Here is a 10257-nt window from a genome sequence, read left to right on the forward strand (position 1 = left end):
TTCTTGTTGTGAAGTAGAAGGCCACTATAAGGAATCTGTATGGTTGTCTTTCCTCTGAATGGAGATCTGTATGCTATATCCAGTGCTAAGACCCCAATATGGAAGTTACTTTTAATAAATTTCTACTCTAGTCTTATGGATTTTCCTGTTTCTTTGGACTCAAATTACCGTCTCAGTTCAAAGTAGAACATCTGTTCCCATAGATTAACAGCTGCCACATTTTACCCCCCTAAGAAACTTTTCTCTATCTTTTGTTAAGATTTTATTTGCATGATTGGTTTTGAGAAATGTAATTATTTACATGCCTTGGTATAATGTTTTTCATGGTTTTGTAGTAGTTGGATTTTGTATGTGATCATTATTAAATTTAGAATTTTTCCAGAAATTATTTTATAAAATATTTTTCTATCCCCCACTCCCACCCCTCCCTGTCTTGTATGTATACATATGTATATATACTTACATACAAGATATATATTAGACACTTGAATCATTTGCACACTCCACTGATATTTTCATTTCATTGATAACAAAAATTATTTTATTTTATTTTGGATAGATTTACTATAGCTTTGAATATACTGTTTTTTATTTCTTATGCATAATCTGCTATTAACAGCATACTTGGTGACAGGTGACAATTCTTTTTTTCCCTTCCCCCCAACATGTGACATTTCTTAAGCATTTTAGCTCATCTCTAGAGATACATTTGGATCGTTTTTACATTTTTAATTATTGTTCTTACTTATGGAACATAGTTATAATTGTTAGAATGTAATTGTCTGCTAATTCTATCATCTGTGTCATTGAATTGATTTTGGTTTGAATATTCTCATTATAGGCATGTTCTTGCATTTCCTATATGCCTTGTAATCTGTTTGATGACAGATATTTTCAGTTTTAACTTGAATAGCACTGAGTATTTTAGCACTATGTAAATATTCATGAGCTGTGTTATGGGATGCAGTTTAGTCACCTGGAAACAGTTTTCTCTTACAAGGTCTTGCTTTTATGATATGCTAAGCAAATATCTACTCTATACCTACTTTGGAAAAACATTTCCTAGTATTCAGTACAATCTCTCATAAACTATGAATGTTCTAGTCTGACTCACGGGAATAACCAACATTGCAGGCTGTGTTAGTGCCAGGTACTATTTTCTAATTTGAAATCCCCCATCACCCCATGAAATCCATAACCACTCCTTTCTTAAATGTTCTCACATTATATGCACTGATCTGTTGACTGTGCAAAACAAAGATAAACTTCTGCAACTGTTCAGGGTTCCCTCTATGCAACTATCTTTGTGTTGCAAAAATTAGCCACCTTAGTCTAATAAGATTCTCAATTTTACCTACTGAGTTTAGGGAGTCTGCCAAACTCTGCCTCGTTTCCTCTCTGTTAGATTTTTAATATTCATCTTTATTCATTGTTTTAATGTGCATTGAAATTTGGGAGCTAGAGACAAGAGTCTGATTATATTCACAGTAATATCTATACAGTAACATCATACCTCCAGAACAACATAGTAAGAATCAAATAAGAAAAACAACATGTCTTGTATGAGTAGGAAGTTCACTCATAGGTGGGGAAAATCAGAAAAATACATTTTCTGTGCCTGGGAACTGAAGAAAGAAGCAGTTGTCTCCTCTTTCACATTTAAAAGCCTCTTTGGAAATATCTTGCTATAACCTTTTGGAATGTAAATAAATCTCTCAAGGGAAAAAATAATACCAGTGTATCCAAATTTAAAACTCAATGATGCTTCCAAGTTCCAGGTTTCATCCCTTCTGAAATATAAACATACATCTCTGGCATTGGGTAAATATCTCTGGAGTTCTCCCTATACAGTTATAAATTAACTTCTAAGATTGGCTCTGGGGTCAGATTCCAACTTTTAGTAAATGTGTTTCAAAAGCCTTAAAACAGTGCTGAAACATAAAAATATGTTCTTTGCACTTCCTAATCCTCCCTGTGCCATGATCTGGAATGTCTCAAGTAGCCCAAACAAGTGTATAATTGACCTTGTTGATATCCCAGCTCTCAAGGATCAGTGCTATTCCTTTGCATCTTAATATTCAGTGTTATGGGAAATGCTGTTTAATGTATCTTTGGAGAGAAGGGGTTGTCTTTTTAGGGGTTGTTGTTGTCATTCGTCTAATGAGAGGCCAGTTCCTCTCATGGCTTCAGATGAGAGACTACATCAAGTTCCTATTACACTATCTTTTAAGAAAGCAAAAGTTTAATGCTATTTCTTGTTTCCTTGTCTTTGCATTTATTCCTTCCTCAATTTCATATACCTTTCCCCTAAAAAGTAATCCCTTCCTTATTACCTACCTGGCAATATTCACATCTTTCAAGTTTTGGTCCAGGATGTTAACTCAATTAGTGAAACCTTTCCTGACTTTCTCATGTACATGTAGAAACTTATATGAGCATGGAAAATTTTTTCATTTCAACATAATGTTTGATTCCATTTTCTGACCCATTTTGCTACTCTATATCTCTTAATTGGTGAATTTAGTTCATAAATATTGAGAGAGATGCTTGTCATAGGATTTTATGTCATCTTTTTATATATCTTTGATATGTATGTTGGGCCTATCTTGCCTAAAAGTAGACCCTTCAGTTCTTCTTTTAATTAAGATTGGTTTGAGTCTTTAAAGTTCCTGAACTGTTTTTTATCCATGAAGTTGTGTATACTTTCTTCAAATCAGAATGAAATTCTGACCGAATAAAATGTCATTGGCTAAGCATTCATTTCATTGAGTTTTTTTCCCCTATATCCTACCACTGTCTTCAGGCCTGGAGGGTTGTTTGTGATAAATCTGCTGTAAATATTAAGGATACTTCTTTTTTGTAATTTCTCTTTTTGATTTTGATGCACTCAGTATTCTATATCTATCTGTGGTTTTCATCACTGTGACCAGAATGTGCCTTGAGGTGCTTTTATATGGATTTCTTTTAGATCAGGGGTCCTCAAACTTTTTAAGCAGGGGGCCAGTTCACTGTCCATCAGACCATTGGAGGGTCTGACTATAATAAAAACAAAACTTATTAACGAATTCTTATGCACACTGCATATATCTTATTTTGCAATGAAGAAACAAAACGATACAAATAAAATATGTGGCCCGCGGGCCATAGTTTGAGGACCACTGTTTTAGATGGTACTCTTCAGGCTTCCAGGATACGGGTGCATGCACACTTCTGAGAATTTCTCAGCAATGATGTTCTTTTTTTTTTTTTTTTTTTTTGGTTTTTGGGCCACACCCAGTAACGCTCAGGGGTTACTCCTGGCTATGTGCTCAGAAGTTGCTCCTGGCTTGGGGGACCATATGGGACACCGGGGGATCGAACCGCGGTCCGTCCAAGGCTAGCGCAGGCAAGGCAGGCACCTTACCTTTAGCGCCACCACCCGGCCCCAGCAATGATGTTCTTGACTGTTGATTCTCATTGGTGTTTTCTTCCTGGGATTCTAGGACTCCAATGATTCTTATGTTGTTTCTGTTATTTCCTGAGCTCTGTTGCCATCTGTTCTCTTATTTAGGTTTTATAATCTTCTGTTCATTTATTTTAAGTCACTTTTCCAATTTATTTTGTTGTATGGAGGTGTTCTGCAGCTCATTCCAGCTCACTAATTCTGTCCTCCCCAGTCGTTATTCTGCTGGTGAGGCCATTTAGTGTGTTTTTCATTTCATCTACCAAGTTTTTCAGTTCTAACATTTTTGTTTAAAGTTTTCTCATTTCTACTCTCATATTCTCTTGCATCATGTTGGATGTCTATTCCATGATTTCTTTGCATTCCTCAAATATTTTCAAATTTCACTTCTAATGTCTTTATCAGAAAGGCTATGTAGGTAGCTGGTATTAGTTGGGTCTTCTAATCTACCATCTTCATTAACTAGCATAGTGGGCTCCTGTATTGTTTTCCCATTGTGTCCTTTTCAGTGTGGTAGTGTTTCTTATGTGTTGGCCTGTGACTCATTGACTAGAAGAAATGTGCCCCTTCCAAGTGAAGCAGAGTGGCCATGGTACTCTCATGTCACACTGATGCCTCAGCCATAATAAAATCTTATATCTCTAAAACAACTACCCATCCAGAGTAAATATAGCAGATCCATTGATGAATTTTTATGATTTTTACAATATTATTTTGCAGAAATAATCTCTAGGTGAAGCTTTTTTATACTCAGATACCAAATTTAAACAGCAATATACACATAATGATGGGCATAACAGTATAGAAATTCTTTCGGGGATGTCAAGGTGGCGCTAGAAGTAATGTGCCTGCCTTGCAAGCGCTAGCCAAGGAAAGGACCACGGTTCGATCCCCTGGCATCCCATATGGTACCCCCAAGACAGGGGCAATTTCTGAGCGCATACCCAGAAGTAACCCCTGAGCATCAAAAGAGTGTGACCCAAACCCCCCCCCCCCCAAAAAATAGAAACTCTTTCTCTCCTATGCTTAAAGTTCTAGGACATCTGTTTGTCTTTATACTACTCCACAAACTAGTCCAATCAAATTGGGCATGCTCCATCTTCATCATAGTTACTTGAGGTCAGGGTTAATTGTTCTGCTAAATTCTAGTACATTGCATGACTGGTTAATAACTTTATATTTTTATTGCTCTAAGAATTGATGAAAAACTGGAAAAATGGGACAGACTTTCTTCTAATAACAGTCCCAGCATGCCCTGGGCATTTAATTATTTATGTCTAGACTGTGCTGGTCCTTTTCCCATGAAAAGTCAAATGCATATCTATAAATAAGTTTAATGTTTTAGACTCATTTAATAATGACAAGTATTTAAAAATATTTCTTTTTTTTCTGTTTTTTTTAAGGACCACACCCGGTGGTGCTCAGGGGTTACTCCTGACTTTGCGCTCAGAAATTGCTCCTGGCTTGGGGGACCATATGGGATGCCAGGAGATCAAACCATGGTCTGTCAAAGGTCAGCCCCATGTAAGTAAAATGCCCTACCCCTGCGCCACTCCTCTAGATCCTCCAAAGTATTTCTGAGTTTTTCTGTTGTGTCACATTGTAGAGAAGTCATTCATTTCAACCATTCCTGTAGAGTAAAATAACCCATGTTCTGTGCGTACAATTTCCAAGCAAGAACAAGCATAACTACATTTTCTGGTTCGACACCAATGTCTTCACAAAATTTCCCCATGATTTCAGGATCTACAACTCTTTAGTACCTGTGTATTCATAGAATCACTCAAAGCATCTCTTACCTGAAAAGGCTTCTTTTGTCTTAATTCCTGTTGAATCATATTTTTCTATACATGCTACCATATCTACTTTTCTTGGTAAATAAATCATCTCCAAAGGCTGGTCTTCTCTTTTTCCATGGTAGAATCACTTTACTAAAGCAGTCTGAAGAAGTGCAGGACTGCATACTTTCTGTTTGGTGATCATCTTGGCCAATCTCTTTTTCTTATATTTAGCTTATTAAGGGTGTGATAGATCTTATTTACCAGTGTTAAGAGATGAGAGTTCAGCTGAAAGTCTAAGCAGGCAAGTCTCTTCTGCTTATCATACTTTTTTAAAAACTGAAGATATCACATGCTATTGCTTTGGGGATTATCTTCACCAGAGTACAACTCATCTCCTGCCAGATGTGTGTTAAGACAGACTCCACCAATCCTGTCTATTCCCTCAGCCACTCTGCCAGCAGCACCCCACCTGCCCTGGTTCAGGAAAGAAAGGGGTGTCCTATGAATGTTTGTGTTCAATTTTTTCCAAAGTTTTTTTTACCAGTGCAAATAATAGACAATATTTGTTTTTAAATATTGTATGCTATTCACATGCATCATCTCACATGTTCTTTTCAACAACCTGTTAAAGAAATACTATTACAATATTATGTTCATCTTAAGGTAGAAAAACTGAAACTTAAACAAAATAAGGGAGCAGAGCAACCTGAGTTCGATCCCCAGCATCCCATATGGTCTCCTGATCCTGTTAGTAGTGATTTCTGTACACAGATACAGGCGTAATGCATGAGCACCATTAGATATGACTGCAAAACAAAACAAAACAAAATAACATAACATAAAGGTAAATTTTATGAACTTATTTAACTAAGAATTTTATGATCTTTAGACTTACTCGTTGTCAGAAAGTCAGGTCAGATCTGCGAAAGCTAGGATATGTCAGTGTTAGAGTAACTGATGCCAGTGTTGGAATCAACATCCTAGTGTGAATTACACGCATCAACAAGCAAAAATGAAAATCATAGGGAAAGTTGTCAGTAAAAGGCTAAACCCAGAGAAACTAACAACTATCCTCAATTGTTCCCCCACCCCACATCCCATGAAATGTCACAAAAAACCAAGGGGCAGATGATTTAGTCAGATGTGGGTTGTGATTTGTGGGTGGTTGTTGTTTGTCTCATTGTTAAAGACCCCAGCAAGAGAGAATTGCAGTTTAGGGCTAGAATGGGAATGAGAAAGTTGTGTGTGATGTGGGTAAAAGCTAGAATGAAAGAACTGAGTACTGAGTGAAAGTGGTGGTATGCTCAAGTTTAAGAGCTCAGTCAAAGTTTCCGTGAATAATGGAGGCAGAGAGATAATACAGGTGCACTTACTTTGCATATGGCTAACCTCAATTTAATCCTGAGCACAACATAGGAGCCCCTGAGCACTTCGAGAAGTGATCCCTTGAGCACAGAGCCAGAAGTAAGTCCTGAACAATGTCAAGTGGGGTCCAAAATTCCCCACCTGTTTTCCCAAAGAAAAAGATTTGCAAATCTTGAATCTACAAAGTATAACACATGAGAACAGCCTTGATTTTGTTGAGTCTGATTTGGGGGTGTATGTAACCTTTTAACTCTGAATTTCGGTGTGTAACTTTTGATTTTCTAAGATCTTGAGAGATCATCTTACATTCCAGAAGGGTTCTACACCCTGTAGATTAGGAGATCACCTGAAGGGTTCAACCCCTATCTCTACATACCATCAGTCTAAGAGTTGGGGTTAAATGATGTCATGAAGGGGCTGAACATACAGAAAATTGTGCTTTTCTGTAAAAAATCATTAGATGATTCAGACTGTATAAACCTATGAAATGTTTTGACCTGTATGCTCATTATCATAGAATTCCCTTAAATGTTTGTGACTTTGGATACTCGGGGTCTCTCAGCAGACCGAATTCCTGGCTTGCTGTGATACCCCCAGAATTCTGGAAAGAAAATAAACCTGCATGTGATTGCATCCTCAAGGTTTGTGGTTCCTCATTTGGTGGCGGGTGTTTTTCTTCCTGGGACCACTGGCCATCCCGACCCCTAAAACCCTTTTTCGGGATCGAGGGATCTCCAGTCCTAGGACCCCATTTCGGGGCCAGGCAAGTTAGCTGGATTTAACAATTTCAGTGCCTTCAGAAAGTGCTTCGCACTGGCTGTACAGAAGCTGATGTGGGAGAGTAGCTTTCCCACATGGTTAGGCCACCAAATTATTGATAGATTTTTATTTATTGGCCAAAGTTAGATTTCTTGGTACCCAACTATCTTAATCACTAAATCTTTCTTTGAGAACATTCATTAATATAATCATTTATATCTCCTCCACAAATATCTAGTACTAAAATATATATATATATTATATATACATATATATATATATCACATGAGTTACTATGCAATAAAGACAGATTTAATTTAACTGAATTATCAAGAGTAAAGGAAATTGCTGACATTCACAAATTTCTACCATAAATTAATTATATTTTTCCTAGAAAAAGTAAATTGACACTTCAGAAGCATAGCCTCTTATTCACAAGGAAATATATTTAGGATCCTACTAAGGAGATTTGCTTAGTAAATTCTAAAATTTTTAAACACTTCAATTAATTTATTTAGTTACTGCTCTACTGTGTCACTGAACTGGTAAATATTTCATCAACTTCCATAAAATTCTTGTCTCTTTGGCTATTTTAATGCCAAGATATCCAGATAGCCAATAAATTAGTTAAACTACTTATGGTTACATTGATATGTTTCTTTTTCTAAATACCTTTGTAAATACTTGATACCACTTGACATTTGGTTTGAAAGCATCAGAAAAGTACATATCAAAACAATACATTATTAACTGACTTCATCAGATTATGCTATCTTCCTTTATGTTACTGAAATCATGAGATGCCAAACATTATCATTCTGTTCTTTTCCTTTCTTTCCCCCCTTTAATTTAGATAGTAATTAGTTTTATACAAATTAGTTTATAATGCCAGCCTTTAATGATATTCCTTTCTTAGGCACAGAGCAACATGTAATCCTATTTGCTGGTGTAATACTACGTGCCACTCATACTCCCCAATATTTTGTTTTTTTAGGGTGTTAGGGATCATTGCATTATGATTGCAGAATAAGGTAATCTGGGGCAGGTAATTTGAGTAAACGATAAAAACCACTGGTATTTCTTTTGTACTTCAGATGGGGCAAGTTTTTTTGGCATTCTCCACACATTAATACATCCTTAAAGAGAGAATCTCTGAGGTTTTACATAAGAACACAAAGTGAATTTATACAGTTACTTTTCTTTAAGTAATTTTGTCATTTTAGTTTTGTAGAAGTTAAACGTTCTCTTGAATTTATTATCTTTCTTGAATTTCCCCATGGTGAGTCTTCTCTGATCCTCATATTCTGATATCCACTTTTTCAATATAAACCAGCTCAACTCTTCTATTTCTCACTCTCTCTTCCCCTCCTCTCTCTCGCACTTTCACACCACATACACACTTATTATGCACATACATACACATACTTTATAACCTTTAGGTCTAAGAAGTTAGACTCTAATGTATGGCAATGACACTTTGGAAGCCTAATTTTAAAGTTGCCTTAACAAACTCAGATCACTCTGGGAAAAGGGCACAAATTACCAAACAGCCTAGTATAACACCTTTGCTTTATTCTTTCAAATAGTAAATAATGATTTCAAAAAAATATATTGCCCCATAACCCATTTATGTATTGTTTGGGGACATAGATAGCTCATTTATGTATTGTTTTGGGGAAAAGTTGGTTGTATATTTTTAAAACTTTTTTCCCTTTCCATTTTGTTATTTAATACATGGAGGTCACACACTCTTGGTTGCAATGCTCTTACATTCTAATTGTTATGCTGCCACACATTTAATTGTAGTGGACAGGAGATAGGATCCCAAATGGGCTGTGTCACCAGATCATGCTTGGAAGATAGGGGTGGAACCCAGGATCAAACTTTCAGTCTCAGGTTTGCAAGGTACATGCCTTGCTATTGAGCTATCGCCCATCGCTTTTAATTTTTAAAACTTCAGATCTAGTTTTCTTAAGAGATATTTATAGTCAATCTACATAGCAACTTTCTAGTAGCGTTTCCAAGCATATTTTTTCCACCAAAGTCATCTTTCTACTGTGTAACATCTTCTTTGTCTCTTTTCTCTATTTTCCCCATTCCCTTATTGCTTTTTTGATGGCATCCTCAGTTTCTACCACTCAAATATTAAGCTGCAGTGCTGGCACACTCAACTGAACTACTTACCAAGGCCTGGAATCCCTTTGTCATGGTGCATTCCCAAGTAATGACATTAACACATGTCCTTGCCAAGGGTGAACTCTTGCCATGGTGCTTATGTAAATCTGACTGAGTGCCATCTGGGACCGGGCAGCAGAACTTCGAGGTGTAAGCAACAATGCTGTGAGGATCACACTTGGTACAAGTGAATTCAGCTTGTGACCTTATTCTTTCAAAGGAAGTAGTAGTTATTCTTTCAGGATCACACTATGGCCCCTTTATTACCTTCTTTTGTTTTTTAATCCACTATGCACAAGCCACTTTTCCCCAATATTTTATTTTCTAGGGTGTTAGAGATCATAGTATTGTGATTACAAAAACAAGGCAATTACAGGACTAGAGTGATTGCACAGAGGAAAGGAGTTTGCCTTGCACATTGCCAACCCAAGTTCAATCCTTGGCATCCCAGATGGTCCTCTGAGCCTTCCACGAGTGATTTCTGAGTGCAGGGCCAGGAGTAATGCCTGAGTGCTACTGGGTATGGCCTAAAACAAGCAAAAAAAGTGATTTGAGGAAATTTTGTCAAGAAAATGGAAAAGCCACTGGCATTTCTTTTGTAATACCTTTTGGGTCAGGAGATAAAGGGGGTGTTCTTTTTATGATTGAAATCCAACTAAAAACATGTTTTTTAACCATGGTGCTTAAATAAAGATATTATCTTTTAAGAAAGGAAAAATGCAGCATGTCTGGAAA

General features: G+C 36.6%; 1 pseudogene; it reads right to left on the minus strand.

Annotated features, from left to right (window-relative positions):
- Nucleotides 1–4500: 4500 nt before the first annotated feature.
- On the minus strand, nt 4501–5251 carry LOC126000552 (DCN1-like protein 4; annotated as a pseudogene).
- Nucleotides 5252–10257: the final 5006 nt, after the last annotated feature.

This window comes from Suncus etruscus (genome assembly GCF_024139225.1).
Source record: "Suncus etruscus isolate mSunEtr1 chromosome X unlocalized genomic scaffold, mSunEtr1.pri.cur SUPER_X_unloc_12, whole genome shotgun sequence".
NCBI lineage: Eukaryota > Metazoa > Chordata > Mammalia > Eulipotyphla > Soricidae > Suncus > Suncus etruscus.